The sequence below is a fragment of the Culex pipiens genome, chromosome 2 (genome assembly GCF_016801865.2).
Source record: "Culex pipiens pallens isolate TS chromosome 2, TS_CPP_V2, whole genome shotgun sequence".
Classification (NCBI taxonomy): domain Eukaryota; kingdom Metazoa; phylum Arthropoda; class Insecta; order Diptera; family Culicidae; genus Culex; species Culex pipiens.
The window spans coordinates 38,103,514-38,128,797 of NC_068938.1; the positions used below are offsets into that span (position 1 = coordinate 38,103,514).

A 25,284-nucleotide genomic window follows, 5' to 3' on the forward strand; every position below is an offset into this window, starting at 1 on the left:
TGATCAAACGGTCAGTCTGATCGAGTTCCACAATAGGGTTGGGTAAAAGAGCCTGCGATTCAGCATCAACACTTCCCGTGCTTCTAATCCTTATTCCTGCCCCGGTGAATGGTGGAGATGGGAGCGGCCGGCAATGGTTGGCTTTCATGACGGATTCCAGTATGCAACCCGCTAAGATCACCTTCGCTAAGATTTGCATCACCATGCAAATTATCATGCTAGATTGAACTCAGCTGCAATTCTCCCACCAACTTCGTAATTAATTTCAGATTGGCCAACTCATTGTAAACTAATCTCCTTCCGATAAACTTAGCCAGCAAAACCATAAAAACAGGTCAACCTTACTCACTAATATTTAACGCTTTCCGCAACGCACGCTCAAAAGGGTGAATGTTTACTGTCGACAAAAAAGTAATTACATTTGAGAACCAAAGCGACGGGCAAAACACACCGACCGCCTGTCACTGGGTGGCAGGTTGGAAAGCGTTACTCATCCGCAAACATGTTCCAGCTGCCTGGCTGTTGCTGATTTTTTTTTTCGCTCACATCGGGCCTCACATATCCCCACAACTCAACCCCGATTTCGCTACCAAGGCAGGGCGAATGCTTTCCAGAATGTGTGGCAGGTCCTGTCCGGGAAGCTATTATTGCCTGTTCCAGCACCAGATTCGTGTGTGTGTGTGTTGGCAGAAAATACACTATTAAACCCAATCGCCCAGTGCCCGAATCCTCACCAGAACCAGGGAGCTTATCCTATAAATAAACAAACGTCAGTTTATAAGCACTGGTGCCAAATCGATTACACGGCACCAGCGTCTAGTGAAAACCCAAAAGGGGGGAGAGAAGTGAAATAAAGGATAACACTCAGTGAATCCTTTCCCGGAAGGATCGGGCTGATATTACGTTACTCGGAAGTCCTTATTTTGGGACTCACACACTGTGTTGAGAGATATATTTCTCGGATCAGTTTTCAAAAAGACGTAAGAGCCATTGGTAAACAAAGCCCTTTTTGCATCGGTATTCGACCTACTTACGAAAAACCAATTTCAAAAATGTTTGAGATTGTTCATCTACACGTCCTTTAATCGCCCTAAACATAAAACAAATGAAATATTGTTTCAATTTGGAGAAAAACGAAAGTTAGTGCCAGAGGTGGCTCTTACGGCTTTTTGAAAACTCACCCGAGATTTGCAACAACAGAAAAACGGTTTATTTTATTTCCGGTTGTTATATTTTGCTGACTTTATTTGTTATATAATTAATATGTTAATGTGCTCTTATGAGCAGTGTAATCACAAACAGAAACCAATTCGAGTTCCGACTCAATTATCCGAATTCCAAAACAAATCTTTTCAGATAATCGATTCATGAACATATTTTTAAGAGATCGGAAATCTCATACAATCCTTCGGATGGTCTAAATTTGGGTAATCGATCTTTCTTATAATCGAAGTTTCAGAAACTGTCTGGACTGTATTCGATTATCCGAAGGTTTCTTTTGGAATGCTAGATAATCGAAACATGGACAAACCAATGTTTTTTTCTTTTGTAAAATTTATTAGTTTAACATTTTTTTTGTTGAATAAAATCTTTACTCAATTTTTTCTCCTCTTCAATTTTTTTGTTTTTTTGAAATAAATCTTCAAATGTAAACTCTTCGTAGAGTAATCTATGAAAGCTCCCAATTCCTTTCTATTCAATATTTTTCGCGAATCCATTACTCTACGAGCCCACAAACACTCACACAAACACAATCAGCAATAGGAGCAAGTGGGAGCCCCAAGCATCGATCGATACGAGTGTGTGTATGTGTTTGTGTGCGTTCCTAGGAAGAGTAAGGAGTAGGAAATAGCACAAGGGTTAAAAGAGAAAGAGTGAGAGAGAGAAAAGAGGGGGAAGCTATCACAGTCAGTGGTGTATCTAGCCTCCCCACTTTCGACTAATGCTTTCTTTAGTGGCCTGATGCATGCGGAATGGACTGCGGTTGGCTTACACTCTTTTGCTCTAGACAGGACATGCCAGGAGAGCTTTAGTTTTCTGCTTCCCCGAGCAGTCTGAATAGTTTGCAGCAGACATCGATGATTACATAGTTTCGTATATAGGTATATGCTGTCGGGCTTGCAGTACAGAGTGTCTTGTCCTCGCTCCAAATACATATCTTGACTTTTTTTTGATAAGGTCCTATAAACAAATGTAAACATTGAGTGTATCCCGCTTACTCCGATGGACTTTGACATAAGGTGTGAAAGGGATACACTCAATGTTTACATTTGTTTATAGGACCTTATCAAAAAAAAAGTCAAGATATATAGTATCCTGTTGCACTAACCCCCTCGAGCGATGATCATCGCTGTGATAGTGCATATTTTAAACTTTTAAACGAAAATCAGTCTTGGTTTAGAATTGTGAGATATAGGTTAATGGGTTTACAAAGACATAGAAATCTTCGTGCAAAAGATAAAACAAAACAAATTTTGTAAAGAATTTTAGAACACTTGAAAAGGTTCGTATCTTTAGACAGTATTGACAAATCTTCAGTATTTTTTCCTAATTTCGAAAATGGAACGCTTAATTTTTGTTTGGATGTTGAAATGTTACCAGGTTTTTTCAGTCGAAAACATCGAGAACAAAATATCGATGCATCTTGGAGCAAACTGGATCCACTATCTTATGAGCAATTCTCTACGAAATCGGCCGATTTCGACCATTTTTATTTTTTGTACTTTTTTATTTGGCTCAAACATTGTGGGGGCCCTTCATATGCCCATACAAGTCTCCAGGGAACGCCGACTCTGGGAAGGGCACGGTACTTTTTGCCCCCCTCAAAATTAGGCGAGGGGGGTAGCCCATATATTGTGCCCCCAGAAATTTTGGAAGAAAAGTATTCTTATTTTAAACATCGAAAATAACATTTCACAGAAATATTTAAAAAAATATATTTAAAACATAACTGGAACATTGTTTGTTCATAAACACACACACAAACAATTTGTAAAAATCGTAAAATCAATGTTCAAAAACAAAAATAAAAAAAATTAACGTTGAAATTAAAGGCCATTGTATTGACAAGTGTTTAGAAATGCATTTTACACCTGCCCAGTTGTTCTGCAATCATTTGTTTTTAAAATATTCATGTATTGAAGAAAAAATATTTAATCACCTTTTGGCATCAATGAACTGAAACACTTTTTCATAATGAATATTTTTTGACTGGTTTACAGTTACAAAAATGCAGATTAATTTCCTATTTTGTTTGGCAAATTTGGAAAGTAAATTTGAAGATCTTTCAAATGAATTTGAGACATAAACCGTTTCATACCAATTTTAGCCGAAAAACACATTTGTTTAAATAAACAAATTTTTGAAGACCAGTGCACCATTTTTGTTAGAAGTTGATAGGATTTGAAAATATAAATAAGGCCATTGAGAATTTTAACTCCTTCCTTTCAAAATGTTGGCGAAAAGTCAAATAATTATACTAAACATAGAAAATTTTCAAGAAAAAAACTTTTTTCATTGGTTGCCAAGCCTTGAGAATTGCATTTAAAATTCATTGAGCATGCATTTTTATTTTATTTGTTGAATTTTGGCATTTATTTTCAATTTTGTTAAAATATTTAAGTTTCTTAATTTTCTTGATTTTTTTAATTTCTGGAATTTCTATGTTTTTTTTGAGTTCTATAATTTTGATGAATTCCTTGATTTCTTTAAGCTTCTCAAACTTAATCGAATCATTTGAATTGCATTATATTTTTTTTTATTTCTTGGATTTTTCAAATTTAATGTCGTAGCTTCCTAAAATTCTTGGATTATTAGTAATTAATGAAAATATTTAAATTACTCAAATTCATTAAATTATTTGAATTACTTGATTTTTTTAATTTCTTCAATTTATTAGTTTTTTGAGTTATGTACCACTGCTTACAAGTAAAAATTAGTCCTTTCGATAAAGTACGCTTGAATCTGTTAAATTTCTTGAACTTAAAATATTTTTATGTTTCATCAATTTCTAATAAATTTCGCATTGATTTCAATTCCTTGATTTTTTAATATTAAATGGAATTTTACGTGCAATCAAATGAAATCAATCGAAAATGCATTTCTCTGCGTTTAAAATCATTTTAAGCAAGTTTGGATTAATTCAAAAATCATACCTACATAACCGCATAAAGGTTTTTATCACAATTTTTTTTCGTCAAATTTCACATTTTTAAGACTAATTATTACATATCAACTGTACAGATGTAGAATACAACTCAATGTTTTTTTCATTAGAATGTTAAAAGTCTGGCTTGTAATTAATTTTTTTTTTCCATAAATGCATTTTCAATCAATATCAGGTAATAATAAGCTTATGGGAAGTGACCAAGCATGTTTCTATCAAAACTTTTGCAATAATTTGTTAAAATAAGGAGAATTTGCAAATTGGACGGAATTCAATTTGAGTCTTTAACCTTCCAAACATACAAGATTTTTTTCAATTAATATTCTACATAGTTTGGAGTTAAATTATCTGTTTCCATCCAAAATTGATTCCAGATAATTATAATAAAATAAAATCATTTCATATCGTTAATTATTTTTGCATAAACATTAGGGTGGGTACGGATTTTGAAAAGTTCTCAGATCAAGTTCTGGTGTGGTTCCCCTTGTAGGGCATACCCATAGGGACTCTCACACCAAATTTCAGCTCATTTGGTTGAAAACTGGCTTGTCTCAAGCGAGTTCAAGTTTACATGGGATTTACCATGGGAAATTTTGAATTTTCGTTCATTCGCTGCTACAGGCCTGGGGAAAACATGTAGAAACTTCTAGGATGGCCAGAAATGAGCGGAATGGTCTGGAGAACAACTTTCCCTAAGAGACCAGGTCGATTCGTTCAACCCCCATCGAGCTCAACGGCAATACATCCGGGGTTTTCGGAACCAATGGTTTACCCCAGAAAAGCGTCAAATTGTCCTTAACATGCTATGAATGCTTGATGACCACCGCGACGCCACTTGTCAAACAGCTACCACGTGATTGTAAAATTTGCACCATAACAGTTTTTTTCTTATTTGGAGGTTCAGAATACAGCTAAATAGTAAGAGGATTACCATAAATGATAATTCTATAGTTCAAAAAGTAATAAAAAGTAATTTTTCATAGGCGATGCTAGTCCACGTGGTAGCTGTTTGACATGTGGCGTCGAGGTGTTCATCAAGCATTCATAGCATGCTAAGGACAATTTGACGCTTTTCTGGGGAAAACCGTTGGTTCCGAAAACCCCGGATGTATTGCCGTTGAGCTCGATTGGGGTTGAACGAATCGACCTGGTCTCTTAGAGAAAGTTGTTCTCCAGACGATTCCGCTCATTTCTGGCCATCCTAGAAGTTTCTACATGTTTTCCCCAGGCCTGTAGGAGCGAATGAACGAAAATTCAAAATTTCCCATAGTAATTTCCATGTAAACTTGAACTCGCTTGAGACAAGCCAGTTTTCAACCAAATGAGCTGAAATTTGGTGTGAGAGTCCCTATGGGTATGCCCTACAAGGGGAACCACACCAGAACTTGATCTGAGAACTTTTCAAAATCCGTACCCACCCTAATAAACATGCAAATAAGTAAAATACTTGATATACGGGAAACTTTAACATTCAAACTTCCGCCTACCCGTCGATTTTGGGAATCAACCGTGCCCTCCCCCACATTTTGGACTAGTCGGTGCCACTGCAAGTCTCCGTGCAATTTTGGCAGCTGTCCATACAAAAATGGTACGTAAATATTCGAAAATCAGTAACTTTTGAATGCATTTTTTGAGTAAAACTTTTTCAAAACTTTTTTTTCGTAAAATCTCGATAACTTACAAGCAAACCCCTTATGTTCATATATCAAAAATTTTGTAATTATCTGCTCTACAACTTTGTAGAACATTGTTACAATCTAAAAATTAACCCTGCAAAGTTAGAAAAAAACACAAAATTGTAAAATGAAAATTTGCGTTCAAAATGAAAAAATAAAAACCCTGTTGGGTAATTTCAGGTACATTAAGTTTCCTTTAAATGTTCTATCGAAGAGTGGTCGGGGCAACTGCTGTGTGAGTTGGCGGAGAATGACCCTATTATTTCTTTTTTTTACTTTTGAGCAGTCTCCTTATATTATACAAAAAAATATTCATATTAATATTGTTTAAGGGAACATATTTCTATATTATGCAAACATCGAAATGATGTGATTTTCCCAGGTTATCCGATTTTTCTCAACCAGACTACCGGCTGTGCATCCGCCCATCCGTGTCCACGTCAATTCCACAAATTGAGATTGACAGGTTTGGGTTTGTTTTGTTTATGGCAGCATCCCCCCGCACCAACCGTAACCGAAGCAATCATCATAAAGGTCCCGGGATCCGGGAGATCCTTGGAACCGGGTCCCTCATCAAAGATTTCCCACACAGATCGTTTTGGCAGTTCAGCAGTAGATGGCTGTTGTAGCAGTACGCTCCATTTGCCGTCGACAACGACTCGACCGGACCGCCATTATGGACCATTTTATGCTAATTTGGACCTATCCGGATGGCCAATCTGGTTCTGGTGAAGCGAGAGAGCAAATTGGGAACAGTCTTGGAACGTCAACGGTGCCGGCGAGAGGTCAATAAAGTTCATTTCGTCCATTAACCATTTTGGGAGTGTTCGGACAAGTTAGTGTCCATTCCCAGAAGTCCTGTCTCTACCGATGTTTTTCACAGCTGAATGGTTCTCCAAAATGGGCTTGTTTTATCATTCATCAATCTGTTGATCCACCCTGTGTCCTGTATCTGTGTCCGGCTATACACTGTGTGATACAAACCGATTGTTTGTGTTGTTTACCCCCCGAGTTTGGTCCAAAAGCAACAGATTGGATCGAAAATTGAATATTTCACTCGGTGGGACACATCACACCAACACACGAAAACACGACGTTACCGGGCGAAAAAGGGACACAAGGTGCACGTGGGTGAGAGTTGGATAATTCGTTTTGGCAAACGGTACGACATGGGTGAAGGTTCAAGGTGAAGGAGTGGGGGAAATAAACTTGACTACATGCCAAAGAACACACCAATCAACCTCCCACCCACTGGTTTGGGGAGGCCGTTGTGAGGCTTAAAGGATTGTGGCATCCTTTCGGAATCAACATGTTGCCAATTTTGCAGATGCTGGAAGGTGGTGGATAGATGAAGATATTTTACTTTTTCCCCATACAGATTACGAAATTTCGACACAAGGCTTCATAAATTGCTGAATAATTTATACAAATTTCTTCAAAGTAAGATAAATTTGCTTCAAGTGCAAAAAATAAGCTCTCTTTTAATAGCCCCGATACTCTAGACAGAACAAGCGAACAGAAATCTCATTACATCAATATCGAAGTAGGTACTCAGGAAACAGCTTTCCAATTTTCTGATATTCCCCGTTCCATGTTCGACGGAGGCAGCGGTCCATTCCGAGCCTGTAGTCTTTTGAATGATTAATTCACGAACATTCTTCGTTTGCGCTTCCCGCGAAGCCGGTGCTCTTCAAAGCAAGGACGACCTCCAGATTCATTCTTCTAGACACTGCAGCATTGTCTCTCTCATTTTGAATGCAAGAAAAAATTATGCTGGCGGAAGATTGATCCGCAGTCGGGATGGATCAAATACAAATGACAAGGGATTTTCGAGACGAAATTGAAATTGAAAATTGTTTTATTATACTCTTTGTGAAGTAAAATGAATTCGGTAAAACGAAAACTAATTCAATAACATCCTATCCAACATCTCGGTAGTAACATTTCTACAGGGCGTTGCCTTAGGTGTAAACAGTCTATCCCACTTGCTACAGTGGTAGTGCAGGTTGTGTGTTAGTAGGATAGGCTGCTTGTTTACATCTAACAAATGTCAAACATTGTAACGAACTATAAGAAAAAAGAAAGGATTTGGCGGTGTAATCTTCATATGAATTGGATTAGATAAGATTTTTAAGATTAGACTAGACTTGTTCTTCTTCAGGTGGGCTTGCACCGTGTCGAAGTCGTCGCTCGAGAAGCACGTAATTTTGGTGCCGTTCCGCGTCAGTTTGTGTTCCGGCTGGACATCACATGTCGACATCACCTTCGCAAGGCGGGCGAAGCTCGTTTCTTTCACCACCAGTGGCGGCTGCTTCTTCTCCCCGGCCGGCTTGCCGGGTGCAGGTACCACGGGGGTGGTTTTTTCTGCTGCTGGGTTCGCATTGTTGTTGTTGTTGCTCTTCTCCGCTAGCGGGCTGAACTTGTTGTTGCTGAGCAGTTTCTCCACTTCCTGGCCATTGCCGTCGTTGATCTCCTCCTTAGCCTTCCTGCGCCGAACCTTGATCACGGAACGAAATTCGCCCCCGTCCTCTCCTCCTCCTTCGGAGTCTTCCACCTCCATGCCCGTCACCGCCTGCTTTTTGGGTTGGAACCCGTCCGGTTTCTCCCACACACTTTTCTTCATGGCCGCGTTCCAGTAGAACGGCCTTCCATCCTCAGTTCTATGCTCCGTCCACTCACTCTCCGCCGTCACGGCCGCCGCCATGGCCGTCGGCGAAAGTTAAAAAAAAACACCGTCAAAAACGCGCTAAGCTCCAATCAAAGGACACACGTCTGCTCTGGGCGAGCTGTCAAACTGGAATGTACGTGAGCAATTCTCTACCAAAACCGGAAATGGATTTTATTTGTATTTTTTGATTTGGCTCAAACTTTGTGGGGGCCTTCCCTATGACCAAATAAGCTATTTTGTGTCATTGGTTCACCCATACAAGTCTCCATACAATTTTGGCTGCTGTCCATACAAAAATGGTATGTAAATATTCAAACATCTGTAACTTTTGAGTGAATTTTCTGATCAATTTGGAGTCTTCGGCAAAGTTGTAGGTATTGTTGAGGACTATTGAGAAAAAAATATGCACACGGAAAAAAAAATTTGCAGATTTTTTTATCAACTTTTTTTTCACTAAAACTCAATTTCCCAAAATACGTATTTTTTGATTTTCGAGATTTTTTGATATGTTTTAGGGGACTAAAATCCGCAACTTTTGAGCTATAAAGAAACATGGTCAAAAAATCTTCCGCCAAGTTATGAATTTTTGAAAAAATAGTGATTTTTGGAAAAAATCCAAATTTCATGCAAAAACAAATTTGATGTTATTTTTAAATGCAAAATTGAATTTGCAATCGAAAACTACTTTAAAAATTTTTTGATAAAGGGCTTCGTTTTCAAGATATAGGCACCGATAGTTTTATTTTAGCAAAATATTTGCAGTTTTTCGATTTTTAAAAATAGTGACCATAAGCGACCATTTCTAAAAATATTTTTTTTGAAAAGTTCAGAAAATTAGCTATAAAATTGTCTAAGAGACATTGAAGATTGGACCTCGGGTTGCTGAGATACAGCCGCTTTAAGAAAAAGAAACACGAAAATTGAAGTTTTCTAAATCTCACCAAAACAACCCACCATTTTCTAATGTCGATATCTCAGCAACTAATGGTCCGATTTTCAATGTTAAAATTAAAACATTCGTGAAATTTTCCGATCTTTTCGAAAAAAATATTTTGAAAAAAATTTAATCAAGACTAACATTTTAAAAGGGCCAAACATTGAATATTATGCCCATTTAAAATGTTAGTCTTGATTTAATTTTTTTCAAAATATTTTTTTCGAAAAGATCGGAAAATTTCACGAATGTTTCATGCATTAACATTGAAAATCGGACCATTAGTTGCTGAGATATCGACATTAGAAAATGGTGGGTTGTTTTGGTGAGACTTAGAAAACTTCAATTTCCGTGTTTCTTTTTCTTAAAGCGGCTGTATCTCAGCAACCCGAGGTCCAATCTTCAATGTCTCTTACACAATTTTATAGCAAATTTTCTGAACTTTTCAAAAAAAATATTTTTAGAAATGGTCGCTCATGGCCACTATTTTTAAAAATCGAAAAACTGCAAATATTTGGCTAAAATCAAACTTTCGGTGGCTATATCTTGATAACGAAGCCCTTTATCAAAAAAATTGTAAAGTAGTTTTCGATTGCAAATTCAATTTTGAATTTAAAAATAACATCAAATTTGTTTTTGCATGAAATTTGGATTTTTTTCCAAAAATCACAATTTTTCAAAAATTCATAACTTGGCGGCAGATTTTTTGACCATGTTTTTCTATAGCTCAAAAGTTGCGGATTTTAGTCCCCTAAAACATATCAAAAAATCTCGAAAATCAAAAATTACGTATTTTGGGAAATTGAGTCTTAGTGAAAAAAAGATAAAATTTGATTAGAATAGATAAGATTATTTTTATTAGATAAGATTTGATTAGATTGGGTTGGATTAGATTAGATTTGATTTGATCACAACCGAAATATTGTTTAAATAAAGCGTTACGATAGACAAACACAGTGGAAGTTGAGTCTTTTTTAAAAGTTATTGTATGATTAGATTATAAAAGATTAGATCAGATTAGATTAGATTAGAAAATTATAGGTTCGATTAGAATTAAACAGATTGGAAAACAAAGATTAGATTTGGTTAGACTGATTTGATTCGTTTAGATTCTTTAGATTCATTTCGATTAGGCTCGATTTGATTCATAAACGCAATTTGTGCGTACATCAAACAGTCATAGAAGCCCCAAAAAGTCTGTGTCTTATTTTCATCTCTCCAAGATGAATCTGTCCTATACATCCTAATCCTGGGGGATTGCTAGCAGTGCGGCATAATTGAAATTACATTCCATTTCCACACCATCAAGAGCTCCACCCTTCGCCATTAGCTTTGATTATATGCCGGCTTGGGACGAGCATTTTCCTTGTCTGTCTCTTTTTTTTTCCTTTGCTGTTTTGTAAATTTTCCTGGAGCTGAGAAAAAAAAGCTTTTTCCCTCAATCCTAGGCTTCGTAAAATGATTAAGTACATTCGACGCGTGAAATTTGCTGGAAATAACCAATTTCAGCTTTGCATTGCAAATTTGAAATAAATACTTGGCCGCACTTCCCGGGAACATTTGTGTGTTCCACTGAATTTAATTCGCCCAACCTGCCACAGACGTCAATATGACTAATGGAGACGCATGGTGCCACACCGTTACGTTGAATGAGCTGGATCATTTTAAATATTGAATGTTTAACTCAGAAATTCAAAACTAGCTTTATTTCACATTTTGTAGTTGATTGGATATTGTTCACAAAAATGAATTAAACTTGAACTAAATTGAATTGAATGAACTTAATATTTAATATAGGTTTAACATAACCATGTGCATTGTGTTGCCGAGCTTTGTATGACGTGTGGCAAAAATGCAGAGATATTTTTTTTTGCAATAGCAAAATGCTCAGACAAAATGCAGCATATTCATGGCATGTGGCCAGAGTCACCCCTTCATACAGTACACGTTAATCCGTATTAATTCCACAAATTCAACCACGCTTCGTAATCACCTGACCAAATTGAATCAGTACACTCACGCCCGTATATTAAAATGACCCCCGCACGTACACTATACGGCCAAACGGTAGGAAATTGTGTATGGATGAAAATTACGTGCAAAATTCGCTTAATGACTTTTATCGGAATTTCGACAGCAGCCGTCGTGTTCGAGGAAAAAACGAAAAAAATAGCCTCATGTAGCTCGGAACGCAAGCAGCACATCCCGGTGTTGTCCGGGACGACCTCGTGCAAATGACATTTTTTTAAATCGTTTTTCGGTGATCATCCATTTTCGCGCTGGCTCGATTTCCACCTGCATGGAGGAGGATGCGGCTCATATTCGCGAAAGGGAGCGATATTGGAAATTCTCTTTTAATGGACGCAAATGTTTATTGATGATATGAGCCGAATCCGTTCGTGATTGGGAAAGTTCATGGAACTTAAAAAGGATTGAAGGGGTTTCCATGAAGCCATTTAATGAAAGATTATTTTTAATCATGATTCGTTTTTTACAATACCTCAGAATGAGCATTTCGTTTGAATTTCATTGCTAAGAAATGATCAACGCAGTTTGCTTTTTTTTTTATAAAAAAAGAGTTTTTTTTTGTTTTTGTGACATTTAATTACACAAGACAACAAAGTGCATAAAATGCGGGAACACCCTCAATTCTCCAATATTTTTAAAATAATGTGCAATATGAACTAGTAAAATAAAAAAAAAAAACAAGGAAATACGAAAATCACTCAATAACTATAAACATTTCAAATAGGCATTAGTTAAACATTTCAGTAAAGAAAAAATGCTGGAGTACCTTAAACCTCTACAACCCAACAAGAATTACTCTAGAAGGACTTCGATCAAAAAAATCGTCAAAAATCAATTTTTTAATCAATTTTTGATTTTTCAAAAGTATTGGAAAGAAGAACTCTTGGTTAGAAATTTGACTTGTTTTATGTGACTTTGCCAATGTTTAAAAAAAATGTCACCTGAAAATTGGTCATCTTTGGCTGTGCATTTCCTATGTTTTAAGTAAAAAAAAGTATGCAATAATTCTTGTAGTGTTCCAGACTATGTCTGGTGCAAAATTTCGATTCGTTTGATACCCATATTGCATATTTTGAAAATTTGAGTATTTTCGAAAAAATACGGTAATTTGTGACAATTTAAGTATTTGCAAAAACAAGAAAACTCTAATTAATTGAAAGAGCAAACAAAATTTCATTTCGTTTGATACCCATATTGCAAATTATAAAAATTTGAGTACTTTTCAAAAAAATCGGTATTTTGTGAAAAAAATTGAGTGCATATTTATACTTTGAAACTTACTACATTTTCAAAAAATATATTTTTGGTGAAAGCATTGAAAATTAACATTATATGGTTGAATTAGGTGGCAGTGCGTGGCCGAATGGTTACGCTGTCCGCTTTGTAAGCGGATGATTCTGGGTTCGATTCCCATCTGCTCCAACCTTCCATCGGATGAGGAAGTAAAATGTCGGTCCCGGCCTTGGTTGTTAGGCCGTTTAGTCATTCCAGGTGTAGGAGTCGTCTCCATGCCATAAGTACAAACAACACACCAAACCAAGCCTACTCCGGTGGAATCGCTGGCGGCGGTTGGACTCGCAAACCAAAGGTCGTCAGTTCAAACACTGGGGTGGAAGGTTCCTTGGAGTAGAAAGAGGTTTGGGTGCTCTCCCCATTCAAGCCTTCGGACTCCTAGGTTCGAGCTGAAACTTGCAATAGAGACCACAAAAGACCCGGGGGTCGTTAATGTGGATGGTTTGATTTGATGGTTGAATTAATTGATTTTAGAAAGGTTTTAAAAATGAGTTATCGTCCATTACCGGCGATAAGATTATCGCCGATAGAATTATCGAAATAACGATAACGACAAACATTATTGTTATCGTCAACGATGATTTTAGCGACGATAATTTTATCGACAACCTTGGTATTTTTCAACAATATTGCATGTTTCAATTTCCTTAGTAATCGAGCAATTCTTTAAAAAGATTAGAGTTTGAAATTTTTCGTGGCTCACGATCAAATTTTCACATCGTTTCAAGCAATTAAGGTGTGTCAGCACCATTTCCCAGCATTTGAAGTCATTATGTGCACACGTAACCTCCCTTGGCGTGGGGAAGCTTTCCCCGTGGGCAACCTGAGCTGCTGCAAAGGGCATGATTTACGTTTCCAAATGTTTCGAGGGGCAGGTTCAGGTTCAGCACGATAGCTAGCAGCACGGAGAGTGCCACATCGGAGCCAATTTCTTTGCTGGGGGTGTTGCTTTTGCAGTGCAGAAAACTCTTCCCGGTGAAAATGTTTCCTCTCCTGTGTATGTGGAAACTATCTGGAAAGTGTAGTTTACATGCACGCCAGGTTAGTTCGTAGGGGTGGAAAGTTTGCTGCTAACTTGCACTGCAACCGTTGCTATCGGGTTGTTTTATGGTTTTTTTTTTACAAAAAATGGCCAATTATTTTTGGGGCTGTTGCGTAACAAAGTATGAAAAGGTCGTGCTAGTATTGGATGAATTGTAGAATTTTGTTCCTAGAAATTCCTAAAACAATCCAAAAGTTTTATTTTTGCAAAACTCAATAAAAGCACAATCACAGTCAACAACAGATAGATAAATTGGGTCCCTCGTCAATTTCCCCGCCAATATTAATTTCACGAAACAAAAAGCAATTACGCAACCCCACCCTGTCTGGCAGCTGAACCGTAACGCATTGGCGGGGAAAAGTTAGAAACAATAAACCATGAATTATTCAACCGCCTACCGGAGGAAACCATCCAGTTGCTGCTGGACCAGTTTTCCCAGGAAAAACGCGCCGCAAACCACATCTTTAAAACAACTTCTCGCGAACAACAGGCAGGCAGGCAAAAGGTCAGCTCGGTGGAAAGTTTTCCGTGCTTTATCCTCCACACTCCAGCCGATGACCACTTACAAGGAGAGCAACGAAACAGAAAAAAATAAAAGTACGATGAATAAAGAAAACAATTTGCCACTTCCGGAAATCGTACACCGGATATCCTTGATGCGGTTTGGAGCTTTGAGGGTGGTGATAGAAGGAAGGGGGTGATGGTCACCTCCAGAAATGTGGGACAAAAGTGAGTGACTTTATGGTTTTCCTGAAGTGTAAATATTATAAAAAATATGCTTCACGCTTTCACAAATCAAATTTTCTTTGTAGTTTTTGATCTTGCTGAAACTTTGCCCATGCATTTCCAATGTTGAAAGAAGCTAAAAGATGAATCATTGGTTTTCCATACAAGTCTTCTTAAAAAATTTCGGCCGGTTCATAAAAAAGGGCATGGCATGATGTTTGAAAATCTGTAACTTGAAAAGGGATTTTTTTAATCGATTTGGTGTCCTTGGGAAAGTTTGTGTAAGAGTTTAGGATTTTGCAAAATATGGTATTGGAAATATGTATTTTTTTGAAAAAAGGTTTTTGATGGAAAAATTGAGAATATTTGATGCTGAAAAATTTAAATTTAAATTTAAAAATACTTTCTGGAGGAAAATTTCCTAATTTTTTAAATGAGTTTTTTCAGTGTAAATTTTTTTACTTGCGATATTTCGGAAATTAGGCCGATGCAAATATTTAAAAAAGTTTTTGTCCCTCGGCTCTGGCCGAGGTCAAGGGGGGGGGGGCAAAAAAATAAAAAAAATATAAAAATTTAAATAACAGGCCATAGTCTTCACATTTAAATGAAAAAAGTGTTTTAAAATGCATTTTACACTAGTTCAGTTGTTTTGCAATCATTAGTTTTCAAAAAATCTAAGATCTGACAAAAACAAAAATTGTATCGAAAAAAATGATTTTACATCGAAAATTTTCAAAAAATCTTAAGATTTTTTAATAAACCCAAACATGCTAAAAATGATTTTAAACGCAGAAGAATGTATTTTAATTTGATTTCAGCTGGTTGCACTTGAATTTTCATTGAAATTTTGAAGCTTATTGTAAAAATATTTTTTTTTGCCCCCTGATTTTTCGGGCCAATTTTGAAGGGGGGGGGGGGGGGTGACAAAAACTTTTAAAAATATTTGTACCAGCCTTATTGGTTCAATTTTTAAGGTTAAGCAATGAAACTTATTTCAAATTGTCTGCTCTTTACAATGAAAAATAATTTATTTTTTTTAATCAAGACTAACATTATGAAAGGGCTTAAAACACTTTCGTTTTCAAATTAGGTTAATAAATATGAATATTTTTTGCATCTTTTAAATAATCACAATTTACCTAAAATTAATAACTCTGGTACTGTAAAACGGTTTGACTTTGATAGCCGGTAACATTGATAGGTTCGCGATTTTTCCGCAAAATGAAGAGTACAATTCTTGACTTTTTTTTGATAAGGTCCTATAAACAAATGTAAACATTGAGTGTATCCCTTTCACACCTTATGTCAAAGTCCATCGGAGTAAGCGGGATACACTCAATGTTTACATTTGTTTATAGGACCTTATCAAAAAAAAGTCAAGAATTAAAATACTTACGGAATGGTTTAGAATCATACTGACTGTGGTAGAGAAGTGTTCAAACTACCTGAAGAAGAAATTTTCATAAAATTTTGAAAAGTTTAAAAAGTTAGTTAACTATAGCTAAGAAAATTTTGATGAAAGTTATTATTTTAAACATCTCACAGTGTCATGATTTTCTCAATGAACATGATTTTGAATCGGAAAACGGAATGCATTTCCGGATTCCTTGGAGAATTTTTCCACTAGGAGAAGGTTAAATAAGTTTGTAAATAATAAATAATATGTGTTTTTGAAACACAATTAAAAAAAACTCCAAATTTATAAGCATTTTCAGTTGAACAAATTTAATGTAAAATGTGAAAACTTGTGATTCGTGCTTCAAATTCAGTATAAAATGCAATATAAATCGTTAATTTTATAAACAAAACCAGTTTTAACCAATTTCAGGCAAAATTTCGATTTTTAACAATTTTACCTAAAATTTATATGCATTTTGTTAAAAAAGCTTATAAACTTAGTTAACTTAATATAAACATTGATTTTTTTTTCTTAAAAACTATATCAGCTTCTTTAGTGATGGTACATTTAACGTACAAATAAAGTTTGAACATCTTAAATATGATTTTAACAAGAAAAACTATGACTATCAAAGTCACCCCGGAATTCAAACTAAGAATTTTAAACGTAGCTTTTTTCTAAACACTATTGAAAAAACTTGTTTTCCAAAATGGTGCATGGATTTTGTGTGGCCTACCTCAGTACATGTTTTTTAAAATAATAATCTTGAGAAAAACCTTACCTGTTGGAAAATATTCCAAAAACAAATTGATATCCTATCAAAGTCACCTCGGTTTACGGTACCATTTTTGCACCATCTTAAACTCTAGAGCAAATGATGCTTTTTAAGTCCCTTAAATTATATAAAAAATCTAAACTAAACATAATACCTTCAAAATTATATTAAGAAAGATTTGTAGAACCATTAACATAAAAAAATACAAAATTTTGAGATTTTTTTTGGCTTAACTAAACATTTTTTTTTGCATTAAAAAGCCATTTTGTAGAATCGGCTCTATACAATCTTTTTTCACACATTTTAAGATATTTCTTGTAATGTTTTTTTTTGTTATATTTCATGCTTTATTTTTTTACGTCTATGATATTGAAACAATATTTACAAAAAAATGTCACTTTTGAAGAAAATGAAATAAGAAGAAATCGTATTCTACGTTAAAATGATTATTTTTGAGTTACTAAAATAAGTGTTGATTATCATTTTTCATTGTGAAAAAGAAAAAAAAAGACATTCTCATTTAATTTGCTAAGGACATATTTGTAAAAATCTTTGATTATATAAAAGTTAAATTAAAAAGGCTTGTAAAATGTATAAATCACATAATATTTAAAAGAGTATCAGGAATGCTTTAGATCAGACCTAAGAAATAACATAAAATTGATAAGCAAATATAAATAATAAAAAATCATGAAAAATAACACTAAATTTGATCTTTCGAACACTGTAAACAATGAAATCGAAGAAAAAAATTAAAAATTGCACGCAAAAAAATGAAGATAAAAATGTTAATAACAATTTTCTAATTTTATAGTTTTATAATGTTAAAGAAAATTTAAGTTAAATTACTTGAAAGCAATTAAAATCACATTATCCTTCACGTTTTTTTTTGTAGTTTTGGGCTCAATGTAAAACTCAATTTATAATAAATTAATTTTTTTTTATTAACTTAGATTGAAATCGAAATGACACTAAAAATACACATCAGTTACAAGAAATTATAGTGAGTTAAGTTTAGTGTTAAGAATTAATTAAAAACAGATTTCTCTGAAATTCTAGCCCAATTTAACATTGATACTACAACACGATGTGCATAGTTAAAACCACAACTGCAAATGGCCACCCTCTCCCAATTGTGTCAACCCCCATCACCACCCCCGGGGGAAGTCAGACCCAAGAACAATACGAGGAAAATAAGCATCCTCGGCCAGCTCTACTTCCCCTCCAAACGAAGATCTCTTTGTTGTTGACGACAAGAGTTAAGGTGCCCGAAGGAGAGGAGGGAGGACGTTCTCGGAATAAGAAGGCAGCCAAAGCAGGGCGGAAAAGTCGAATCCTCACAAATTTTCCTTCGGTTAATTCATACCAAATGGCGAACGTGGCCGGGTGGTAGGCGAAAAATGAACCGAAGATGGCGGAAAATGACCCAGGATGGGGCTTTCCGAGATGACGTACATTTTGGATTTGTTTAAAAATTATTGTTGATAACTTGTGCTAAAAAAAAGTGAATTTCTTTTGATAAAAACTCGGTAATTTATGGCCCACCCCCGGAATTACGTGGGCACGTAACAAGAATCCTGAGGGGCAGGATCATCGTTCTGTGCTATTTTTTCCGGCCTTTTCTAAGCCCACTCCAAGAAACAACTTATGGTGGTACCCGCGTCAACAGTTGGAGCAGAACCGGGTTTTCTTTCCCTTTGAAAAGTGTGTTTGTGTGGGCAGCCGGATAATGGAGAGTGCAGCAGGGCGGATGGATTTTCCATAAGGTTGCTGTTGCTAACTTTTGATTTAGTAGCTTAGGGGTGGAAAAAAGGTATTGTTGCTACGAGACAGGTAGGATAATCGTTTTGAATTTAGGGGCACTTCAACTTGAGAGGATTCAAGTGATTGGTTATGTTTATAGCGTGTAAAACATTGGCTTTACTCTTCAATAATTTTGCGTTTTGTTGAAATTTAAAATGTTATTCAAAATGTTGATTAAAAATGAAATCATTTTTTATTGCATCAATCAGGAGACAGCTTACAAACCTCATTTCTGTTTCCCGTCACACCGAGTGACGCCATCGCGATTGTGATAACCTTACACCCACCCTGGTAAGAAAAAACCGATCAAGCTCTAATCCCGCACGCTCATCGGAGTGCCATTGCCGCACATAAGGTCAATCAATCAATCAATCGCGTATTGATGAATAGTGACATGCCATATATCGGTTCGGTAGCGAGTGGCAGCTGGCCCTTCCTAATGGTCCTCATTCCACCCCAATGGATACTAACGTGTCTGGGGTAAAATTGAGAACATCGAAAAATGTGGAATTTTGTTATCTTTTTTATATAGTGTTGTTTTTTGGTTGAAATTTCCTTATTAGACTTTTTTTATAGTTTATTAAGGTCGTTGCAAATATTTGGCTCAAAATTTCAAAAGGGGGAACATTTTTTTAATAAACTTCAACATTTTTATGGAAACAGAAGTCAAATCAACTAAAATCAACCAAAAATGCAAATGGGTTCTAATCCAAGTGAAATGTAAAAAAAACTCATATAGTTCAAACTCGATTCGAATCCCCTGAAAATCTACAAGTTTGTAACGTTTCAAACTTTCGTGAAACCACCTCTACGCAAAAGCCCTTTTTTGATGACCAATTTACTCACAATAAGAGTCAATTTTTTAACGACTCTTGCGCTCTTTTACAATATTTTGAAAGGACGTTTTTTACGGACGATTTTTTAAAAGAAAAATCTAAGGAAATGTGCAAAATTATTTCATTTTTGAAATCAAATTTGCTTTCTTAAGTGAATTTATGAAAGCACTGTTTTCAATTTATAGCCAATTTAGATCTTTTTTTTGAAAAAAAACGCAGTTTTTCATGTCTTTTAAATAGTTTTCAACTATGGAAGATTTTTCGTCAAAGGATCATCATCTTTCGAGCGACAAACTACCTTTTAACACTGCGGGTTTAGTTAAACTGTTAACTGCTGTCTTGAAATTTTGCAAAATAGTACTGAGGGACCATCCATAAACTACGTGGACACGTTTTTGGGAATCTGTTACCCCACCCCACCCTTCGTGGACAATTGTCCAAACAAAAAAATCTTTTTTGTATGGAACGTGGACAATCACCCCCCAAAGTAACTACGTGGTTTATGGATGGTCCCTAACTGTCAAAATGCTTTAGCGCCTTTTCAAATATTTTCCAAGATCTGGATTATTCAGTGGAACACCGATATTACTACTACAGTTGCAGATGTAACGTCAAGGAGCTATTCGACTATGGCAAACAAACAAACTTTTTGACAGTTTGGCAGTTTGTCTGCTTTGTTTGTTTGCAGAAACGTCAGCCTGCATACATTTGGCTTTGATGGCGAGTTTGTCGAAAACAAGTTTGCGAGTTTGGCAAACTGCAAAAAAAAAAACAAAAAAATGCGAGTTTGTTTATTTGTTTGCCATAGTATTATAGCTCCTCCACACATCGAAAAATGACTACTATTTGTTGATGATCACTTTTTGTAAACAAGACGTAATAAACTCTTTAAAGTCGTGCTAACAATTAAATTCACAAAATAATCTTTATCTTCAATATAACACGGGTATTACCCGTTAGCAAGCGATTTTTTTGTGGTTATTCAATTAATGTTCATGTTTGCCCATTTCTAAAAAAATACCTTGAAGAGCTATTTACATTTTGCTTTTTTAACTTTGTTGATACGATCTTTGCAAGCTTTGGTTGCTTAGATATGGCCATGCAAAGATAAGAAACAGAAAAAAATGTTTCCTCAGTGTTGCCCAATTAGCCCTCGTATTTCGATCACTGATGTCTTGGAAACTGATGGTCCTCGATGTTAAAAATTAAAAAAAGTCTGCACTTTTCAATAAAAATAACATTGAAATTTAATAATAGATAATAAAATTTTGAAAGGGCTCAATATACAAATTTTTTACATTTTCAAAATTACTTCTTTTTTTTCTTCTTTTATCTCACGAAACCATAATATACACAGAAAAAACATGAATATTGGAAGGTTGGAAATTTGGTAAGTTGAATATTACCTCTTTTATAAGTAATATTACATTGAAAATGTATAAAAATGTGAACCTGATGAAAATTCACCAGTTCCTGATGCAATATTACACATTTTTTTGACACAAAATCTGTCATCATTTCCTGATGAATATTACCATATTTTTTTCTGTATAGCCTAGCCTTACCCTTAAAAACTGCATTTTGGTGAAGCATTATGAGTCTTACAAAAATCAGGATAAATATGATATATAGTTTGAATGTATTCAAAAACATATTATAATTTGTCCTTTTTTTTCTAATCTAATCTAATCTAATCTAATCAGACCCTAGCGCAGCCAATCTTTCGAAGGGATCCTGGAGAGTGCCTTAGGTTACACAGCAACAAATTTCTGTGCATGTAATATTGTATGAGAAAACGTGTACACAAAAAGCATGTACCGAAGAAAAAAAACCAGGTCTGCTCACCCCAAAAAATAGCATCATCATCGGCGAGAGTCATATTCAGATTACAAAGTCCGCGCCCCAACCCACTCGGCTATTTCACCGCTATGAATATAGATGGATCTTCACCCATGTAGCTGTAGGTTCCCCATACATCGTTTGCAGTTAACACAGTATACGACGTACGGAATACCTACTGTTACATTGGCATTGATCCAAGTATTTTCATAGCGGCGTGATAGCCGAGTGGGTTGGGGCGCGGACTTGGTAATCTGAATATGACTCTCGCCGGATTGATGTTATTTTTGGGGTGAGCAGACCTGGTTTTTTTTTTCTTCGGTACATGCTTTTTGTGTACACGTTTTTTATACAATATTACATGCTTTTTCTCACAAAGGTGATGTGCATGCTTTTGCGTGCGATTTTACCATCGGATTTTTTGCTGTGTAGATGACGCCTAGCACTCTTCTTGTCATTTATTAACATTTGTAGTGCGTCATTGCATCGGAATGCATTGAAACATCACAAGCGTTAAACCGGCCAGGCCTACTGCGTAAAGCCGTATCGCAGAGATGACTCGTAATTGAGTTGAGTTTGAGCACTGAGTGTTCGAACAACAACACAATTCTGAATCGACAGGGGAGGAAGAAGCGTGGGGACACACCACCATACGCTCCGTGATTTTGGTTGTATTCGTTGGGAGCACCATGCTAAGAAGGTTTGGTACTCCGGGACCCTCTGGGATGGGACATTGTATTTCCACGAATGCCCTGGACACTATTTGCCGTGGTTATAGCGCCACAACTCGCTCTCTGTAACAGTATTCCTAATTCCAGTCCACGCTCACCAAGTCGTCATGGCCTAGTGGTTAGCATTTTTGCTTACCAATCCAAAGGACGGAGGATCGAACCCCGCCTCGAGCGACTTTGATTTTTCGTTCATATTTATCATTTCAAATTTATGTGTTCTGAACTTTCTCGTTGGGAGCAGATGGGAATCGAACCCAGAACCATTCGCTTACAAAGCGAATACCGTAACCAGTCAGCCACGGCCGCTCCCATTATAATTTGTCCTTTTTTTAAAAAAAAAACTTTGTAAACGTAAGGATATCAAAATAAGGGCCTCAAATAAATGAATAATGAAATTTATAAACGTTACCACCATATTATAAAATGGTAAATGCTTATGAAATTCTCATTAAGATTCAATTTTATCTCACAGCTGACAATTGCACCCAAACCGGCAATCTTATCCCCCATCTTGGCTCTTCCATCATCACAATCAAAAGGAAAAAAAAACCCGCAGCTAACAGAAGGAAGAACTGCTCTGACGGAAATTACTGGCGGCCCAACCCGTCATGATGATATCAATGTCGAGGACCAACCGGGGAATGCTCGACCCGTTGAGTGCTATGAAAATCAATAAAAACATAATTAGGCGTGTAGCGTGGCCTTTGGCCTGAAGACTGATGCCCTTTTTGCCGTTGGATCCCTGATGGAAAATGATCCAAATGGTGTTTCTTGGAAGTATGGGATTGCTGAGGGTGCACTATCCATTAACCAGGGGGATAAATGATATGTTTCTTGGAACTAAATCTCACCTGATTATGTGGAAGTTATCCAGAAGCTAACTGCTCATCCCTTGTGGAAAATCCGTGGCACTTAATCATCCGAAGAACATCCACTCTGTGGCAGCATCAACATCCACAACTAACTTCACTTTTCGGTTTTGCGTTTCACAAAAAGGGGCAAAATTTCCACCCGATTGATTTCGGAGATTTTTCACTCTTCACCCAAGCCCGACGTCGAAGACGATGGGAAATTTACTCACACACGAGATCTCCGAACATTTCTTCTACTTCTCTGTTGGGTGTGGGAAAAATATGAAAAATTACACCTCACTCGTTTTTTTTCGCGGTGCAACCAAATCACCACCAGCTGGTCGCAATTTTCGGTGTGAGGAAATAACTCTGGCGACGATGATGCACCTGGTGGCAATTTCGCTCACAGGAAGCAATCACCGGATTGCTTCACACTTGGTTAGAGAAATACACAAATACACACGGCTCAACCCAACCACCACCCACTCAGTGTCAGCAGCCAGGAAAAACAAATCACCGGAAAATTAGCACACGCGAAGCAGCACACAACCTGGATTGGAAAACATCAACAACGTGCTCCACCTTTCCCACGATTTAAGCAAAAGAGCAACAAATATAGCAAAGCAACAATGAACCATGCACCAGCTTAAGCTAGCCAGACAGTCTCAGGGAAATTGCTAACGTGACTGTGGCTGGGTGTGAGTGCGCGCGTTGGGAAAACTGTTTCACAGCTGCTACCACTGGGATTTTCCTTAAAAGAAACTTCTTCCCCCTTTTCACTTCTTACTCTTCCGATCTTGGCAACTCACTCACAGTGTCTGCTTATCACCCCTCCCACCAGACACACAACCCCCACCGCGTCTTCTTCCTCTTCCAAATTTTCCTTCTTCTTCCCGAAATTTCCACCCGGGATGGAAGCAAACACCTTTTTCAGCTTCTCTGCTGCGTGGAACCGACTTGTCCCGCAGGGAAACGCACCTCGACTGAGAGCGGAAATTTTCGGTCTGCAGAATTTTCCTCCCGTTTTTCCAAATGAAAGTGTGTGTGTGTGTGCTGGTATTGTCTCTTGGAGAAGACGACGGCGGCGGCGTGAGAGTGTAGTGGTTGTCTGCTGGAATCAGTGTTGTGAGAGTGTGTGGAGGATGGAGTTGGGGATGTGATTGCCACCCATTGGTTTCACTCTCTTACTGGTTGTGTGGAGATAACAGGGGTGAAGTAATGAAGGGAATGTTTAGGAACATAATTTTAATTACTTCTAAAATTCAATCAAAATTATTAGGAATCCACCTTTAACATCACCAAATGCAGACATAAATAGTATAAACAAACTTTAAGATAAAGCAACACTCGATACGTTATAGAGCACATTGCAACTGAAACTGAGCAATCTAAAAGTGAGTGCGAATCAGAACGAAATGTCTAGACAAAACGAAAATGACACGGAAAACTCGAAAAGATCATTAGAAAAAGTTAGAACATTATCTAGAGATCTGATTCAAGCATAATAAATATGTACAGAATATAAAGATTCATCAAAAACTAATAAAAATAATAATTAAAAAAATAAAAGATTACTTTCCGTGTTTCATTGGATGAGTCACGCTTGATGATTGAATAAACAACTGTAGCAGACTTAAGAGGCATAAAAAATTCCCCATAGTGGTTTAACCGCGTACTTACTGCATGGGTCCATCGACAAACTTATATGATGATAAATGCACTCCTTGCGAGCATAAGATTGAGTCACATTCTAAAATATTTGTCATTGCTTACTTTTTGTTATTTTTTATCTGTTAAATTGGTAACTTATTATTATTATTTACATTAATTAGTTATTGTTGTGTAACTGGTAATTGTTACTTAAAATAAATGATGTATTGTTAAAATGTGTTTAGGCTGGTACACATTTTATTTAAAGTTTTCGCCAACTTGACCTTGGTCGGTCAGCCCGAAAAATCGGGAGGCCAAAAAAATATTTTTTTCAAAAAAGTTCAAATTTTTAATGGATATTTAAGTGAAATCAACTGAAATCAATTTTAAATTCATTCCCTTGCGTTTAGAATCATTTTCAGCGTGTTTAGGATATTTCAGAAATATTTAGAATTTTTATGAATTTTCGATGCAAAAAGTTATTTTTCGCTTAAAATTTCGTTTTCGTCAGATCTTTTATTTTTGAAAATTAATTTTGCTATGGGTTTTCCATTGAACTGTTGAAATTGTTGCTTGTTATTTCAATTATTATTATTATTTTTTAATTTATTTTGCCCCCCCCCCACGACCTTGGTCAAGGCCGAGGATAAAAGCTTTGAAAAATATTTGCATCGGCCTTATCAACAAGTCTATATTTTTCAAGTCTGAAATTTAAGGAGCTTGAAAATATAATTTAAAAGTATCAAACCTGTCATTTTAAAACGTAATTTTCTATGTGAGCAACTCTCTACGAAATCGGCCGATATCGACCATTTTTATTTTTTGTATTTTTTGATTTGGCTCAAACTTTGTGGGGGCCTTTCCTTTG

The 25,284-nt window shown here is 36.2% G+C and overlaps 1 protein-coding gene across 5 annotated transcripts in view; it reads right to left on the bottom strand.

Moving 5' to 3' along the window:
* Positions 1-23,683, bottom strand: part of LOC120412801 (probable G-protein coupled receptor 158) — a 115,710-nt gene extending 92,027 nt beyond the window's left edge. Inside the window, exons 1-2 of one of the 5 annotated variants that reach the window (XM_039573391.2) lie at positions 23,576-23,683; positions 22,767-23,028 (exon numbers count right to left, since the gene is read on the bottom strand). The gene's annotated coding sequence lies outside the window, so the exon portion shown is untranslated. Of the gene's footprint in view, positions 1-22,766; positions 23,535-23,575 lie in introns of those variants that run through there. The other 4 variants (XM_039573393.2, XM_039573392.2, XM_039573394.2 and 1 more) reach the window with 4 other exon arrangements.
* Between the last annotated feature and the right edge of the window lie 1,601 nt (positions 23,684-25,284).